We start from the raw sequence: 18,965 nt of genomic DNA, 5'->3' as shown, positions 1-18,965 counted from the left end.
TAGAAAAGAAAATTTTAGCAGACATAAAAGAGCGAACACTTGAAAAATTTCCGCAGAAGAGGACAAGCGATGAAGTTGTGTGCCGACGAGAGTTGGACGAGGCCGGGAAAGCAGGGGGGGGGGGGGGGGGGGGGGTATTCCCATTGTTATGTAATAAGGTAGTTTCCGCAGTGTTGACACGGCCTGTCAGTCCGGCGCTGTTCGCTGGGTGACAGGCGCGGCGTGGGGCACGCGATCCGCTGGAGGAATTCAAAAGCCGGGCCTCTCTTCTGGTGTCGCTTGCCAAAAAACGATGCATAATTGAGTTCGGTCTGCTCTCGGCGGCCTAGAATGGCACTGGCGGAAAATCCACGCGAAGCGCTTCGTGCATGCCGCGTGGCAAAGGACCTGAAAACTACAGGATGCCGCGAAAGGACGGAGGGATGGGCAGAGGCAGAAGATGGCAAGGGGGGGGGGGGGGAGGAGGAGGTGCTAGGGAATGTGGAGGAGGACAGTGGAGCGCGAGCTTGGAACACCACGTAGAAACAAAAGAACTCGTTCGCGGGCTATAATTGCGGCCCAGAAAAGGGCGCGAAAACAGACAAGTCTGCAGCACTATAGTGGGGTATGTTCATTTTTTTCCCCCCTTCATATCGAACAGCTTCTGAGCTGCGCTAGCACGTTCGCTCACTTTTAACCTGGATGCTTCGGATGTGATTCAGTTTGCATAAAAAGATTTTAGAGTATAGCACCGCGGCCTCTCTGGAGTTTTATTCATCTTATCATTAGTTGGATCCCCTGCTCTTCACTGGCCAGAATTTAGAGAGAAACTGCGACACAGTGAAGATACACTGATAGGTTAGCATCACATACGGCGAAAACGTGAGTTTTACTAAAAAGAGAGCTTTGTTAAATAAAAATTTGCTGACTATTAAGATACTCGATAATGCATAATTTGAGAATAGATGTTGACGACTTTGAATAGGCGATAGCACACGGAACACGCAGTGACGAACAGAGGTGGCGCTGTGCCTCGGCATCACCGGCACGCCCCGGCCTGCTCGGCTGGCGCGTTTCGCAGCGGCCGTCGCCGATGGAGCACGGCAGATAGCCCCACTCTTGCCATGCCATACTCCTCCACTTTCCTTCTTCCGCTTCTGCCATACCGCCTGCTTTCCTCCTCCACTTTCCTCCTCCAACTACCGCCGTGCTCTACCTCTTCAATTTCCTCCTCGCACTCTTCTCGGTACACCACCCTTCAATTCACCGCTGTGCTCCTTGCTCGCTCTGACGGTTACGCCGAGTTACGCACCTCAAAACATGCACGGACACCTAAGAACTGCGCTAAAAAAAAAAATAGAAAAAGAAACGCGTAAAACCGAAGTACAGCCTTTGCTGAAAGTAACCACGCTGCACAGTTTGTTTCTCAGTGGTATATTAAAGCTATTATGCCAGCCTTAAAGCTCTAAACCTCTGTATGGTAAGGGGAACCCCTGTACTCACCTTCCACCTTCAAAGAACTTTTTGATCTTCAGAGAAGCCGTGAGGGCTCTGCTATGCCTTGCAGCTTGCTAAACCATGCAGCTTGCTTACTTTTGGCAAAGACTGTACGCGTTGCGACACCCCTCGCGGATTCCTACAACTGCGTCACTTCACGGGAGTTTTATTCTGGTTTAACATCCCAAAGCGACTGAGGCTATGAGGGACGCCATAGTGAAGGGCTTCAGAAATTTCGACCACCTGGGATTCTTTAACGTGCGCTGTGCGACGACAGTGCGCATTAAAGAACCCCAGGTGGTAGAAACTTACGGAGCCATTCACTGCGTCCCTCATAGCCTGAGTCGCTTTGGGACGTTAAACCAGAATAAATCAAATCAAATCAATCTTCTCTGGACAAGATTGGTTCGTCCCTTTCTCGCGCCACTCTACTTCGCCGTCAATGGGCAAGCGCCAGCGAAATGCCAGGAAAGCAGCGCAGCGTGTGTATCCAAGAATGCCAAGAGTTTAATAATCAAAACAGCGTTAACCGAATGAGGGACAGAAAACCGGGACATAAATGAGAGAGTTGTGTGCACTCAGCCTGCGTGAAGCCGTTGTACGCCGCAAGATGAGGACTGCTAGCTCTCAATGGCATTAGCGTTCGGAAGGGGCACCTCTCATTGGACGGAAAGCTCTGGCGAACGCACTTCATAAAGCTGACGTAACCATCACCTGGTTCGCGGGCTCGTAAATGCGGGAGTATATCGGGTATTTCATTAGCGATGTTCTCAGCAACACATCCACTATTACGCGCTGGAAAAACGTCGGCATGTTCCAGAGGAATATTGCAGACGTCTAGCCTAGTGTGTTGCTTAGTTTGCTATTTGCCTTCAGTGTCCATTTAACTGCCTTCCTCACCAACCGACTCTCCTGTACGCGATTCCTCCCGCTCTGCGAATCACCAGGCCGTTTAAAGCAGACTATATTACTACTACTGCTACCCTCCGCTGGCGCATTAAAGGTGCACTAAGGAGGATCCTGTGCTGTCTTTGTACAGCAGAAACTCGATCTACAAGCTCGAACCTGTGCGGCCGATTTTCTTATTAAGTCGGTTTAAACGTCCTCGCTGCCCCCCCCCCCCCCCCCCCCCCCCCCGTTCTTTTTTTGAACTAACCTCGGAGAATAGGAGGAGGCAACCAACACATGCAGTGCCTTTCATCCAAACGCGTGGTGGCTTCGCTTTCGCGTTTATTTTGTTTTTTTTTTTAGGTTTCCGCGAATAAAGTTTCACTGGCAGACACCATAGCCGCAAATTAGGCTCACGGAAATAAAAGTACTCTTGCAGAATCTTTCCTTTCACAGATCCTTCCACGTACAACTACGTGTCACTCCGCCTATGGCAGAGCGGCAAGCCACCACGCGACTGGCTGAAAGGCACTCCACGCGACACATGACTCCTCCTACTCTCGTAGGTGAGTTAAAAAAAAAAAAAAGACGAGAGCCCGGGCGTCTAATTCGGTTTAATAGGAAAATTGGCCGTACAGGACAATAATTCGAGGTTTCTAAGATTGCTTGGAGCGTGGAGACCGAGTTCCCGCGGTAAAAAAAGGCAAGCTCAAGATCCTCTTTAGTCACCTTTGAGGCCTCTTTATTTTTCCACTTTCACACCTGCCAGCAAAACATGCCCTATTACAGTCTAAAACTGATCGTCATAAGCATGAATAATAGTGGCGAAAGCTTTTTTGCCTACGCCGTCCTCACCTCCCCTTTTTTTTTTCTCCCAAGAGTCCGATGGGGCTCGAGTTTAAGCATTCTACAAGAACAGTGCATTAATCCCGACAGATTACACTGAAAACTCTCCTCGCTGCGTACCCGGTCGCATCCAACACCGAGCAAGACTAAAGAATCTTAAACTCTAAACTAACTCACTACATCACAAACCCTTAAATACTGAGTACTGAACTCTACACAGCGCGCTGATTGCAATGGCCGTCGCAAAGCAGACTTGCCTGGGAAGACGCCTCCTAGACAACGCATCGGGACACGCATCGCAAATGAGCACTGAGAGCAATGCCTTGTCGAAAATGGTCTGCATTCGGCGGAGATCTCAAGCTCCGGCAGCCGATCACTGGTAGAGCTGAGCGTATGCCACCCTCTTTAGAGACGTACTTCAGTCGCTGGGTAAAACCACTATAAAGCGCTGCTTCAGGCGAGCCACCTCTCCTACATCTACACAGATGCTCGACGAGAACAAAAAATTCGCTGTGGCTTAACTTGGTTAAGCCGGGTAATTGCGAAAGCAATATCCGTACCTACGCCATGGTACAGCTGGTAGTGTAGCTGGTGGTGGTGCTTGTGGTTAGACTTGTGGTGATGCATCGGTTATACAATCCAATCCAATCCAAAGCAATCAAACCCAAACCAATTCAATCCCATCCAATCCAATCCAATCTAATCTAATCTAATGCAATCTAATCCAATCCAGTCCAGTCCAGTCCAGTCCAATCCAGTCTAATCTAATCCAATCTAATGCAATCAAGGTCAAATGAAGGTCAATGGTGGTCACCGCCGCGGCACGGCAAAGGCGTGAAAGTGCAAGTAGTATTGCTTTCGCAAATGACGGTCAATGGTGGTCACCGCCGCGGCACGATGGTGGTCACCGCCGCGGCACGGCAAAGGCGTGAAAGTGCAAGTAGTATTGCTTTCGCAATAAAAAACTAGGGAATGCCTGGCACGTTTGAAAACAAGATCGTGCTGTTATGCTTGTTACGTCGTTTTATTGACACAGGTATTCCATACCCAACCATTCTGGACAAAAGTATTCTTGAGCGGGAAATCGTTTACGAACGAAATTTTTTCATATAATGCAAGATTTCACCACAAAAATCAATATATCTGCATATCACTAGACGTAACTCTTTTAACTTTTTCTTTCTATTAACGTTTCTGCTATCATCAAAAGCGGTCCCCATTGGTTTCCTATGGCAGTGTTAACTGTTCGTTGCGATCGATGGAAACGCTCCGAAAAAAAGAATTTGTTACACATCACAAGAATGGACCATTACCTTCAATCTTTCCGGAACAGTATCTTACAATTTTCAAATTTCAATATTTTTGTCCGAGAATGTTGGACATGGGACGCGCACTCATGGCCGGCTTAGTTTATATCTGATTTAGCTGTCCCAAAACGTGCATTATAAAACTCGACTGAATTTGTTTTTCTCGCGCAGACACGATTTCAAGCGATGCTATGAATAAACTAAGAGGCCACTTGTAAAATATTTAAGTTCGCTAAAATAGTTTTATTACAGATTTATTACACAAGTAGAAGATGAGTGTCTTTGCACGTTCGTTGTACTGCACTGCTTTATACGAAATGTCGCGTCAGCCTTAAACGGGGATTGACATCCCCTTTGGTATTTGGCGCACACTACGAGTCAACAGCCCACTAAAACCAAACAGCATGAAAAAGAGCACACCATTTCCGCTCTGCCGACCGTGGCAAATGTAACGACGGTCTAACTCGGAAAATCTCCATGGTTTTATCTCCGCGCGTATCAAGTATGACAAAGTCTGAACTTTTAATTTGCACTTTTGTTTGATTACAGAGATGAACTGATTAGGCTTGCCCGCATTTCCAGTGCTATCAAGCAGCGTGCCGGGGCACTACATGCCAGCTGTTGCAGCTGAAAATGTGCAGTCTTGGTCAAAAGTCTTAAGGCCAAAGGCTTTTCACTTTAGCCGCATAAGAGAGCCATTATGGCACTATTAAAAACCGAATGACCTTGAAATGCAAACACAAGGGTTATTCTGGATGTAGAGAAGCTTCCTGCTTGACTTGTATTTTGCATTAAGTAGAACGTGTTGTCGGGCTCGTCCCGTAGCCTGTCTTGTGTGTGTGTGTGTGTTTCGCGCAACTGCCATGTCTGATGTATTTTGGAACATCTGCTACACGGAGCATTCCATGAACATTCATTCCGCTGCAGCTGAACGCTGAGGCCTTAAGACTTTTGACCAGGACTGTACATCTGTGATACTCCTGACCTTCAGAGTGCGTGCTTGCTACACAGACATTCGTAAGTGTGAGAACTTACTATATTTAAACTAAACTTCATATTATTTTATATATTAAACTAAACCTTAATTTAAACGATTATAATAAAATTAAACTCAACTAAACTCATTTTAAAACTTATTAGGCTAAATATTAAACTTAAGTAAATATATGCAGGAGATGTATCGACTACGGTACGTAAAGTGTGCTAATTAACTTGCAGCAAGATTTTGTGAAAGGAATAAAAATTTTTAACCCGACTCCTCGAAAAGCCACACAACAAATACAAACCTCAGTCTATTACAGGATGCTGTAAGCGTATCGATGTTGTTCCTGAGCATGTTTCCGCCTTGTTTCCCCCCATGTTTTTCGTCCAGATATGCCGAAAATTCGCGCAGTCGCCGGCTCAACATATGTGCTTCTACAAGATCGCCTCTTGGCTGGAGGGAAGCGACTTCACTAGACCAAATGATTCCCATTGGCTGGAACAGAGCGGTACACGTCCACGTTTTCAATCACTTTATTTATTTTGTTATTTTTTGACTGGGAGTGGTCGAACTAAAAGCACAACCAGAAAAGCATAAAAGAACTCGAATGAGACGCGTGCGTGACATAGTTCCTGAGATGCAGTCAGCGACAGACTGGAAATACGAGAAACTGACAAAACGCTGCCTGAGCAGAACGCAAGGCGTGGCGTGACTGTCACCAGATGCGGGCGAAACACGAACTTGAGACTTTCAAACTGCGATTCATCACTCATACAGGTTAATTAGTGGTTGGTTTGGTTTATTGGGGTTTAACGTCCCAAAGCAACTCAGGCTATGAGGGACGCCGTAGTGAAGGGCTCCGGAAATTTCGACCACCTGGGGCTCTTTAATGTGCACTGACATCGCACAGCACACGGGCCTCTGGAATTTCGCCTTCATCGAAATTCAGCCGCCGCGGCCGGGATGGTTAATTAGTGTGATGAGGCGAAGAAAAGTGATTCGTTAACTGAGGCAAGGAACAAGCTGGGAGAAAATTGCTTAAAACTGGTGCAAAATATACACGTTTGAAGTCCATTTAGCTAGCCGCTGAGCGAGCAGAAAGTACAGCAAATCAAAAGATAAAAACGCGTTTTACAGCTAGCCTCTTAAATCCTGTGCCGCTGCCACAACTGTGCAGTTTTATTCACTTTGAAAACACCGACTACTAATTACAAATGCAATGAATGAGGTTATACGCTCGAACTTTACAACTTAATCACTACGGGTAAACATTACGTATTTTTTCTCAAAGAGTACGCATTAAGAATTTTTCCGTGGTGGGCGCGTTTGGAGGCCTGCCTAAGACGTGAGATTGCTGCCTGAAAATGGTGTGCGAAAGAGCAGCGAAATCACCTGCAAAAACGCGAGGGCGTAGACTGATGGTAACTCGGTAACTCAGCAGGTTGGGAGGAAGTGGTTGCCATTGTTCCTTAATTGCAGTTTTTATGTTTATTAGCGCAGAAAGCGTAGTAAGGCTTCAGTTTCTTTCCTAGCTAACAATTATGCTTTAATTAAGAAGCTTCGTTTTACAGCCAGCTTTACAGCTATTTAACCGAGCTCAGTGGGGCTACTTAGAGGGCTTAGCAAACAATGTCTTCGCATATTTAATACCGCACTTCATAGTTTCCGGCAAGAATCGCGAAAGTCTGATAGTTTAATTATTGTTGATAAGTATCGTTCAACATTATTTAAATAGTTATGAATAATAATGATTTTCTGATGGCGCTTTAAGAACGCCCCTCATAGCGGTAGAAGATGGCTTAGATAAAATTTTGCAAATTGCCGGAGTGCTATAGCTTCCTAAAAGAGAATCGCACAAAAGGCTCGCTGCAGATGTGAACGCAGCTTCACGGAGCACGCTACAGCGTGGACATCCACACAGTCAAAAGTTCGACGAAAACTCGTCCTGGAAGGAAAAACCATGACTGTGAAAACTAGCACTAGCCAAAAGGAAGGAAAATGAGCTAAAAACGAAATGACGCTTCGGGACACATCCGGGTCCCTTGTTTGCATATGAAACGCCATTTATTATTAGCACTTTTTTTTTTTGCTTTCGTCAGGTGTTAGTTTCCGCGCTAGTGGACATCTACAGTGTGTTAATATCTAAACGCAATTAACAAACTCTCTCAGGAGAACAATTCCGCTCGTCTCTTGTTCTTGTACATTCACAAGTCAACATCATGGAAAAATGAACCACAAAACGTCATTTCTGTTGTTTACTGTTTCTTTTGTTTTATTATTTACATAGTTATCGTTTATTTTTCTTCCAAACTTAAAGGACCAGAAACCATAGCACTTTAAACCTAGTCATTTTCCATAACAGACGCATACATTCGGGAACTGTAATCAAATATAAGCGAATAGGCTGGTCGGTGCAACTTAATAACCTGAAGCGCTCTGGAAATAAAGTCACTGAGACTACTGTTAGGAGCGCTGTGAGCTGATTATGAAGAACCTCTCCACTAAATATTCCACCGAAGCCTCCTCTAACCATCCGCCCTACTCCGACGCTTTCTCTTCCGCATGAGAGACGGACGCGGCCGCATTGGAAGTTGCCGGTATATTTATATAAACATTTGCCGCCACAACGACTACGCAAGCACGTCTCGAATGCGCAGCACGACTTCGGCGAACCAAGGACCTACGATGGCAGCGAAATATTCTTTTTTTTTTTTTCTAAACAGATGCGCTTTGAAATCGGAAACTCGGGGCGGTATTTCTTGGTGAAATAAAGACGCAAATAAAAGAGGCGGGAAGGCGAAAGGACCGACTCTTCTCAGTGCGATGTCAATGCGCGCTCAAGCGCGCGCCAAACGCAACAGACCAAGTGGCGCGCTAAAGGCCAACGTCAGGAGGGGGCGGAGGCAGAGAGACGGCTGCCGCTAGCTCCTTGGGCGGCCCAGCTTGGCTTGGCTTGGCTGTCTCTCGGAGCGCCCGCGCAGTCAAAAGTTGGGGGCCGACGTAGCAGCCGCCGCAGCGTTCATGCTCCGGAGAACTCGGAAGAGGGGGGTCGCCTCCGAGAATGGCATCCAGCGATTACGACGGGTCCAACGAAAATATGTATCCGATTCCAGCCGTTCGCTAACGCGGAAACTATGAAGCCAAAAAAAAAAAAAAGACTGAAATCTCTCTATGAGAAGCAAATAGGTAGAAAGCGGAATTAAGAAAGCATAGCGCAAGGCTCAGGATCGATCCGAAGGCAGCGGACTAGAAGGAGACGCGTTTTTGCGATATGCCGTAGTTTCCTGAACCATTACTTTCTTGTTTGTTGATTCTATTTTTATTTTCAGTCTCCTTCGAGATGGATTGTTCCGCAAGCAATTGCGACGCTTTAAAGTCACTGTCCCTTTTCCAAGCGACGCGCACGCGAGAGGAAAAAAAGAGAAAAAAAGTATTTGAAAGTGCAGGGCGTGTAGGGATAACTAGGGATGCGCTGGGAGGAAAAAAGTGCGGAGCAGGGATAAAGAAGCAAGCAGCCACGCGATAGTGGACACGATGCATCAATGTCGTTCCCGCGGAGTGCACGTAGCGCAAGTTGAAACTGCTTAAGACCTCGCCAGAGCCGAGGTAAAATAAGGTACAAAGAAAAACTGCACAAGGCGATTTTCCTTTTAAGCTGTCCCATCGTTCTATGCGTGCCATTTTAATATTTATACTACCCGAGTCAAGAAACTGAACGCGACGATCCAGAACAGTTGCACCCGCATCGTTTTGACGGGCTGCGCACGTACGAGGGCGCTTCGGACGCTGTGCTGTGGCAAGCATTGTCACTGCGTACGGAGGCTGCTCCTTGGGGAAATAAAAGGCGAAGAGAAATTGTAGATAACAAGTATACTGGCAACTGCGCATGCGCATCTTATGCTCCCATGCCTGGCTCATGGCTGTGTAAGAAGAGCATTTTCCTTTATGCACTGATTGCCAACAGATATGAAAAGAAAAGAATAGCATACACGAGAACAGGTTTGCCGAATGAATGAGGTGCAGCAGAGTGGAATGATGAAGTCCCTGAAGCTCGTGTAAAGACCCTTTGCTCGCGGTTACTCTGTTCTAGTTGGTCATTCAGCCGGGCATACCGACATAAAGAGGGGGGATGTTCACTTGTACGTTGCGGCAAAGACACAAAGTGCATTTAGTTCGGCCAAGTGAGTCTCGAAAGAACGATTTCTCGATATTTTTTCTTTCTTTCTTCGTTGCCATGCGCGCGGGCGTGAGCCTGCTTGCGCGCTTCCGAACTCTCGCCTTCGTTAATTAAACCTTCCCTCAGCCTGTTTTGCACTTTCACGCATGCCTACAAATGACCACTCGAAGTAATCGCAACCTGGACGTCCCTTGCGCATTATGCATTGTCTAATCTCGAGCCCTGCAACCCAGTTCAGACTGTTTAATTTTTTCACCGTCCTGCGCATAAGCTACGGTGTCGGGTTCTCTAATAAGAAGGGCTCTGTCCGTGGGTACGCTCCTTAAGAGGGAGTACGAACAATTTCTCTGCGAAAGAGCAATTGCGCGTTAAGACGGCACGGACACAGTCCGCACACTCATAGCTGGCATTTAGTGCGTACAGCTTAGCAACGAGTTCATTAGCCGTGAAAGGCTTCCGTGTATGCGTTTATTAAACAGGCCACGACAGAAACTATCATGACCTAGTGTTAACCCAAACCTACGTTGAAATCGTTTTGCGTGCGGGATAGCAAATGCTGCTCCATATTAAATTCTCTCTTACTGCTTTGCGATAATGCACGAACGCAAACTACTGGCGGAAGCACGTACGCTTTTGAAAGGCTATTCCACTCTTCGAAAGAGTACGCCCTTAGGAAAAGTATTTCTGTATTACACTTTTCCTTAGAACCTTCCCTTTTAACGGAAAGGGCGACTTAATACTTTCCTTCGCAGGCGCTTTTGAAAATCACCGGAAACCACAGCCGCTGTGTCAGACAAAAGCTGCGGCTGCCGCAACGTTGGAAAGGACCATTGTGCACAAATGAGCAGCGAAGGGAATTGCGGGCACTGCTTAAGAACAGTGCCGCGAATATAATGCGGGGGAAAATGGCGCAGCACTGAGGCATGATGGAGCAGCATCGTCAAATTTTCCTCGCGGCTACCAGAAAATTCATGGATGTTTCAATAAATGTCTGACGCTTGAAGTTAGTGAGGGGGGGGGGGGGGAGCGCAGAGCGTAAATGAACTCGCAAGGTCAGGGTTCTAAGGGTACAGTATTCGCTACAGTAGCGCTAGAGCATTCAAAGGGAGCTGAAAATTTATGAAAGACTTTCAGACACACTACAAGTTACTTTGACGATGAACGGTGACGATAGGGAGCAGAAAAGTCGTAAGAGAGGATTAGAAAGACAATTAAAGTTGTGATTCACAGCAGCGCAGCAAGCACGGACAAAAGGGAGACTAGACCAAGTAAATGCTGAACGCTGAAGCGCTGGAGCCTAGTCTCCTTTTTGTCCGTGTTTGCTGCGCTGTTGTGAATCATGAATATACGCCAACAAGCCCAACTTTCTTCACTCATCAAAGAAAGTTACTTTGACGATGAACGTTGAAGCTAACAGCTGTGCCTTTTGCCCTTTCTTACCGACTAGAATTGAGGGCCGTTCGTAACATTGCTTGCATATGCAACGAGCTTGCCACCTGTCTCTGTTTTCTCCAAAGCGCAGAAAAAAGTCATACCCAAATATTCTGGACGGAAGCATTTTTGGGCGGGAAACCTTTTATGAGCGTAACTTTTTTTAATACAATGCAAGATTTCTCTCTAACAATCAATATATCCACAGATCACCCGACGGAAGTCTTTAATTTCTTTTTTCTATTAACGTTTTTGCTCTCGTCAAAAACTTTCTCAATTGGTTTCCTGCAAGGGTCTTAACTGTTCGTTTCGATCGATGAAAGCACTTTAACAAAGGTTTTGCTGCATATTAGAATAATGAACCATTACCGTGAAAGTATTTTCGTAAAAGTATTTCCGTAATATTTCCGTAAAAGTATCTTACAATTTTTGCAATATTAAAAATTTTTGTCCAAAATTGTTGGACATGTGAAGTTTAGTGCAAGTAGAGCGGCTCGTCTACGGTGTACGAGCGCAACTTATGAAACGAAGTAAGCTTCGACAGTTGTCGCCATGCGAGACGCAGATACTTTCTAGCCGGTTGATCTGCCTGTCCTTGATATCTGTACTCGTGGTTAATAAACCCGAGAAGCCTGATTATAAAAGCAGAGCAGCCATTCCCATAGTTACAGCCGCATAATTTACTGAGTGTCCATCTATACTTGCAGAAGCTCTTTCACGCGCACACCTGCCATGAATGCTATAAAACCATTTTTGCCCGCCGTGATGTCCTAATATTACTAACATGTCCCGTAAACACTCAACAGAAAGCAGTGAAAAGGGAGTAAGTTGCCCATTAGGGCACTCCCTTTCATAAAAGGGAGTGCTCCTTTTTTACTCCCGTACAGGCGCATTCGTGTAGGAAGTGCTACTTAGTTCAGCTAAATGAAAGCAGCTCAGACGTTATCCGCACTACCGCATTATTTCTTGCTCGCGAGTTCTAACACGAGACTAAACGTGCCCAAAATAATGGGCACACTACAGTCCTGCAGGCCCAGACCAATAGAGGTAGTAGCGTTAGAGGTAACAGACCAATGCTGATTCTTTTTCAAGGTTGAGTTTGCCAGTTGCACTGTCCTCTTCTATCTCTATTTCTCTTATTCTGATGTATTGCTTTCCCTTTCCGGCAGCAGGCGAGGAGAACTCTACTCTCAAAGTGATATCGTTTCTCTGGTCATTCTTATTTCTTCTCTCCCCATAGCTACTATGGTACCCAGATTTACACGTCCACTTGTCTTTATGGTTATACCATTCCACTGCAAAGTCTGAGATAGCGGGTTCGTTATCTGACCGCGGCTGTCGCGTTTCTATCGTAGCGAAATGGAACAAAAAAAATGACCATACAGTCATGAAACCTGCTGCAAGAAATCTGCGATTGCAGTAGGATTTACCATTTATGATTACTTGGATGATTTTACTGTAATGAATGCTTTTGCTGGGAGGGTGAATGGAGGTGGGGTTGGCAAGATGCGTCGTGGGCGGCGGTGTGGTGGGGAGGGGAGGCTGAACAGGTAGCTGGTGTTTTTGAAGAGCAGCTGGCTTTGCCACTGCGTCCTTGAATTCGATTTCGCCTTCGAGATTTCTTTCCACTACTGCGTGGGTTTCTAGTCGGCAGAAGCCTTGTGCAAGGTATCGACAGGTTGGTGGTGACGGCTGGTGTTTCTTTAGGGTAGAATTGGGTGACGGCAGGGCGGGGAGGTGGATCGAAGGTGTCGGTGGGTGCGTAGTTGGGCATTTTTTTTGGCTACTTGTATGGGTTGGGGAGGTGGCTTGGTGCTTCCGGAAGGTAAAGACTTCACTCACCAAGTGTTCACGCGGATAACGTCGGCATTTCCATCGTGTGCCAGTATTACTGCTGTCACAGTTAAGCAGCAAAAATGAGACATGTGCAGAGCTTTTCGTATGCGGTAAAGAAGTCCACGAAGCAGAGCGAAACTGGAGGTCTGTACTGCGGCGTCTATGAAGTTTCACAGCGCATGCAGCCTCTGGTGACAAAAAAAAAAAAAACGACAAGTGTTTCGATGATTTCAATTCGTAACATACACAGGTGACAATACTGAATCGTACTAGAGGGCCAGATTCTCAGCTACGTCAAAAAACTCGTCGTCTCATCGCCATTCATGCGCTGTACTGACAGTGTGCAACAGTTCCTGTGCACTTTCGTCTCACTAACTGCAATCAAGGAGCACTCCGCGAGTGCAGAGACAACATGTGGCCTCGGTCAGGAATCGTAACGGCAACAGAGCGCGCGAGCGCTTATTGGTTTAGACAGAACACCACGCTTCTGAAGGGGGGGGGGAGACGAGAATTTCCAAAGAACGACAACGCTGTCTTCAGCTGATAGTACTCAAGCGCTAGCACCTCCAAGATAATCAAGTACGAGGAGACTGCAAGAAAAAAAAAAGACTCAAAAAGAAGACATGCAAGGAATCATACGCGACAGGTTCTTCCGTATACGGAAACACACGGAGCGGACGGATTTTAAAGTATACGCGGTTGTGGCAGAACCGAAAAAAAATAAAAAGTAAAACAGATTGGGGGCGTGGAAGAACAGTGCGGGAAGCTCTTACAACGACTTAAGCCGCCCGCACCGCCAGAACTTGATCGATGGGTAACGGGCGGAAGGCCGGCAGTAGAGCATTTTGTGCTTAGGCGAAGCGTGGGAGGGTCGGCCAAGCAAGGGCTGAATGCATAATTTCAGAGGAGAGCCCCACTCTTCCCTGCAAGCGCTCTTCCGGTTCAGTGAGGGGAGAAAAAAACTAAACCAAAATAAAACAGGGAAAAGCCAGCACGGAATTTCAGTCGAGACACGCAATATGCATTAGTTCTAGATTGGTTTTTCGCCGCATTTAGTTTTCGAGGGTCATCATTAATTTTTTTTTTTTTTCTGGCTGCGAGATTAAGGATGCGAGACTGGGATCAGAAGGCACGCTGTAAGAGTGCGAAATCAAGCAAAAAGAATAATTTGCGTGCTCTCACAGTTCAGCGCACCAAAACCCGCTTCGTGCAAAGCAAAAATTTTGATGGCGAGCAGGCGCGAAGAAAATGAGCTTTGAGGATACAAACTTTTTTGGTGATATTACATTACTGCACGTTGTACAAGGTCCAAGCAAGAGAAGAGATGCCGAGCACAAAAAGTCCCTAGTTCACTGTTTTAGATTCGGACTTACGGGCGTACAGAGCCTTTCTCACGCGTGTATGCACTATATACGGTGTGTTTCAAGTTATTCAATACAGATTTCTTTTTTTTAACAGACATGAAGGACACAACTGTGCGGTCTCTGCAGCTGGATTGTGCGGCGAGGAGGGCGTTATTTGGAGACAGGGTGCAGTAAAAAGAGTAATTAATTAAAGGAGTATATACGCCAAACTTTCGCTTGCGTGTTGTGTGTTTCCAAACGATTCGTTAGACATTAGTATACGTAGATCACCTCGTGGATCACCCCGACAAACGCTAAATATGTCATAATTGAATTTATTCTTGATGCTCCTTCAGTTCCGGTTTCGACAACTGAGCGATGGCTGTAACATGTTCAGGTCACGTCGGGCGCGAAAAAAACCTGCAGTATAATCGCCGATGCTCTCTGGAGTTAATTCCCTAAACGCTTAAACCAGCCTCCTTCACGAGCTGGAATGTCAAAAGTAATGCTTCTGTGGTCATATCGGAGCTTTTTTTTCATGCCTCACTTGATCTAAACATACCTTATACGGCACAGACATCGTTCGGTTGACGAAACCGAAAAAGCATGAGGAAAGTTATCCAACAAAATTTTATTTGGCGGTCGTAGGCGAATACTAAGTGGTGATCCATGTATTCTAATGCCTTGTGCATCACTTCAGAGAAGAAAAAGTGCAACTAAAATCAGGTTCCTTTGGGTTCCTTTACAGATGATTTATATTGCGATTTACGTTTGTAAAGACTCTAACTTCGTGTGCATTTCATTCTAGCGAAGCTATTTTATCAATTCACAATGCAGGAAAGCCAACTTGAAGGGGTTTCATAAAATCGTTTTTCTTCACGTCAATTAGCGCAAACTATAATACGTAATATGCCATTTTTAAAATTAGGTTCGCATTTCAATTTCACATTTACTCATGTGCCCTAAACCCAAAAACAATCAAAAGTGAATTAATTTTTTAATTCTTTAAGCTAAATAATTCTTTAGCTACCATCTAAATATTGTCCGACCTACCGTACAGTGAACCTGCAGAGACTGCACTATCTTCGACAGCTTCGGCGAGCGCGGCTTCGGCCGCTTATCTGTTTTTTGAGCAGCGTCCGCTCCGGCGGACGCAGTTGTTGCTGCGACGCGCGTCTTTTCTTCCCTTTTTCTCTTTCCTCTGATCTTTTAACTCTCCTCTGTCTGCACGTGGCAGCGGTGGTGGCTCGGCTCGAGCCAGTAGCAGGCCCGTGCAATTTCCTTTTCATCCTTCTCTCAGTCACAACAACAACAACAACAACAAAACACAGATCTATACTGAAGGATGCAAAACGCCCTGCATACTGAGCCAACATGCAACCCGTGCGTGCGACTACGTACAACTTGCTGCGAAGGCGAGAACGTTGAAGCGAGGTGAGGGGACGCTCGATTCATCACCGCCTGGCGGTGTCAACGAGAAGGAGAACGACGATGACAGGGACAGCGCCTAAAGACAGCTCTACGGCCGGTGACTTTCCATAAAAAATGCACAACACATGCCATTTGACGTGAAGTTTCAGTCTTTAAATGTGTAGCCAAGAGTTGCTCGTGCTCAAACACTGTCGAAATGCCACACATAAGAAAACAATTTCTTCCTGCTGAATTGTACACTGAGTTCCATCACATGTTCTCTTCGTCAAGATCGATACTGAAGTGTTGAGCTCCAAGGAATGAAAGGTTCTGGCCGGGCAAACACCCTGCGTGCAGTTTGGCTTTCGGAGGCCTGAGGGCGACAGAACGAACGCGGAAACGAAAAGTGAGGAAAATAACCATTAATTGCGGAGGAAAAACACAAGGTCGCCTAATTCGACTACGTTTTGGTAATGCGATAACAGTCGAAGCTCTTAATGCCTTTGCCTAAAGTGACCAGTGGGGATCGTGAGAACTTCTTCCCTGGCAATGCTCTTCCCGTGCACCTGTCTCTTGCCGCTGTTGGCAGGTGGACGTTCACACAGACGAACCTGGTCTGATGCCGTCACAGGTAATAAGCGTTACCTTGTTTGGTGATACTTGCGGTCTGATGACGTCGCTGTCGGGCTTGTGAGGCCCAGCCAATGGGATTTCCGAGCTCTAGCGACGTCACTGCTTGCCAGCCAATCAGGATTTTTCTGTACAACGCGCCGGGCGGTAACCGCCGCCTTTTTGCTGCGGCGAGGCTTCTATGCAATCGCATAAAAAGGAGGAGGTTTCACTTTGCACCTTGAATAACGAGGAAGGGAGGAGCAGAAAAAGGCAGAACACGATGGGCACACGCTTGAGAAGCGCAATGCTGTCTCCGGGTCTACCGAGCAGGTCAGCCCTAGTGAAAAATATGAATAGATTTGAATGGGTCACTAAATAGGATTATGGCATATTTGGTTTAGTTGGGTTAATGTCCCAAAGCGACCCAGGCTATGAGGGAAGCCGTAGTGGAAGGCTACGGATAAATTCGACCACCTGCGGTTCTTTAACGTGCACTGACATCGCACAGAGAATGAAAGTCCTTGGTTCAATTCCACCCGCGGAGGTCGCATTTCGATAGCGGCGAAATGCTAGAGGCCCCTCTACTGCGCGATGCCAGCGCACGTTAAGAACCCCAAGTGGTCGAATTTATCCGGAGCCTTCCACAACAGGCCACATTCCCCGAGTCGCTTTGTGACGTTAAGGCCATAAACCCAAACGAATTGGATTTTTTTTTTTAAGAAATGGCGCATATATGTCTCGCATATATCGGCGGACACCTGAACCGCGCCGTAAGGTTAGGGATAAAGGAGGGGGCTCAGAGGAATGGAAGAAAAGGTGCCGCAGTGGAGAGCTCCTGAATAATTTCGACCACCAGGGGATATTTAACGTGCACTGACATCGCACAGCACACGGGCGCTTTTTGCGTTTCGCCTCCATCGAAACGCGGCCGCCGCAGTCGTGTTCAAATCCGGGTACTCCGGCTCAGTAGCCGAGCGCCCTAACCACTGAGCCACCGCGGCGGGTAAACCAATTGCATATAATCCCATTTGCTGACCTATTAAAGCCTATACACATTTTTCAATAGCGAGACGACCTATACAAAGGGTGCACTTGCATTCACGAAGCACGAGCTGCCGTCATCCTCCAGAGGTCCTTCACTTCCTCAACTATGGCTATCACAATAATTAGGAGCAGATCGTAGGTTGTGCCTGGATGCAAGAAACCGAGGGCACGCGCAAATTATATGCATAGGCATCGAGAGACGTAACAAAGAGTGTGTCTGAATTGCGCGATAGAATAGCGCAGAGCGCTTTTTCTGGGCTGCCTCTCGGGTCGCCTGCTCGTTCAAAGCCATCAAGGATGGAGCTATGTATTGCAATGCACTCACCACCATTCGCATCTGTCCCAGTTTGCCACTGTTTTGTCGAAAGCAACACTTACGTGTTGCTGGTCACTTCGTAGTGCGATTGAGTGCACGCTTGAGCCACTTGCATAATTCTCTTCGCGTGGGTCCCTTCCTAATCTATTCTCGTCTCCTCTCCTGCAATAGAAGCACAGATATAAAGGGAAAGGTTGCAGTAAGAAATATCGCAAGGAAGCCGCACACGCACTTCCTTAGTACATATGCTGAATCTGAACGATATGGAGTTGAAATATGCGCCTTGCCCCGTGCGGCCGAATGACATGCAACACCGCAGAGAGTTGAGACTTACCGAAGCCAACCTACTGCAAAAGGATCGACCATGAATGGGGACCTCAGCAACCACACGGCACAAAGCGCTGCTTGGCGCTCAGGACTAGCACCTCTATATGCACACCCTTGACGCTGCAGGTTGCTGTATTGCATCCGAATAAGTTTACACGCATTCAATTCCATCATTTCCCGCTTTCTTTTACCCACCCGCTAAGCAGATCACACGAGTAGCAATATCTGCTCTGGGTTAGCTGCTGTATCGTTCGTTTTTTTGAAGCGAAAGCTTCACCGCGCTGGGTAAAGCCAGTTTCGCGGTGGACACAAGTTTCACCTGCAAATGACCTTGAGCTTCGAAAGCAAACAAAAGCCGCAAAACTGGCCCCCTAAGAAACACGCACTCAAAGTTAGATGCCTTTCGCTTTCTAACCACGTTCAGTAGCTGTTAAACCGCAGCTAATTTTATTGCGAAAGCAATACTGCTAGCACTTTTCTGCCGTCGGAGGAGGTCGTTCCTTCGCTCACGTGACAGCGTGACGTCACGACCAGAGGAGAGCAGGGGCCCCAACTCGTCTGTTCGGCCGTAGTCGTTCCTCCGCTCGGCGCTGCGGGTACCACGTGACGGCCTCCTCGGCCCGCCGCGTGAGGGCGCTCACTAGGAAAGGATAAACGGGCGCCGCAGGCGCGCTCAGCTTGGTCATGTCTGAGGAGTTGTACAAGGCGTCGCTAGAGCGACGTGCTGCGCGCAAACGCCGGCGCCGTGCCGAGGAGACAGATGAAGAAAGGCAAGAGCGGCTGGCGAAGCAACGCGCCTATGCCGCAGAACGGCGAGCCCGGCGGCGTTCTACAAGTTCTCTTTTTTTCAGTCGCAACAACAAGGCATCGCACCGAACGGGTTGTGGCGTTCCTCGCTTCCTTTACGGTGCGGTTAGGGTGTCCACCGAGATGACAGAGAATTACTGCGCCATTTCATTTCATCCAAAAG

At 47.0% G+C, this 18,965-nt stretch overlaps 1 long non-coding RNA gene across 1 annotated transcript in view; it reads right to left on the bottom strand.

The window, feature by feature from the left end:
• The window catches only part of LOC149340608 (uncharacterized), a 95,186-nt gene extending 76,546 nt beyond the window's left edge, over positions 1-18,640 (bottom strand). Inside the window, exons 1-2 of the long non-coding RNA XR_016283637.1 lie at positions 18,506-18,640; positions 17,678-17,830 (exon numbers count right to left, since the gene is read on the bottom strand). This is a non-coding gene — a long non-coding RNA (uncharacterized LOC149340608). The remainder of the gene's footprint in view (positions 1-17,677; positions 17,831-18,505) is intronic.
• Between the last annotated feature and the right edge of the window lie 325 nt (positions 18,641-18,965).

This window comes from Amblyomma mixtum, chromosome 6 (assembly GCF_055824585.1).
Source record: "Amblyomma mixtum isolate Tamu chromosome 6, ASM5582458v1, whole genome shotgun sequence".
Classification (NCBI taxonomy): Eukaryota; Metazoa; Arthropoda; class Arachnida; order Ixodida; family Ixodidae; genus Amblyomma; species Amblyomma mixtum.
Note: the sequence above shows the minus strand (reverse complement) of the source record. Positions and strands in the feature narration are given on the sequence as shown.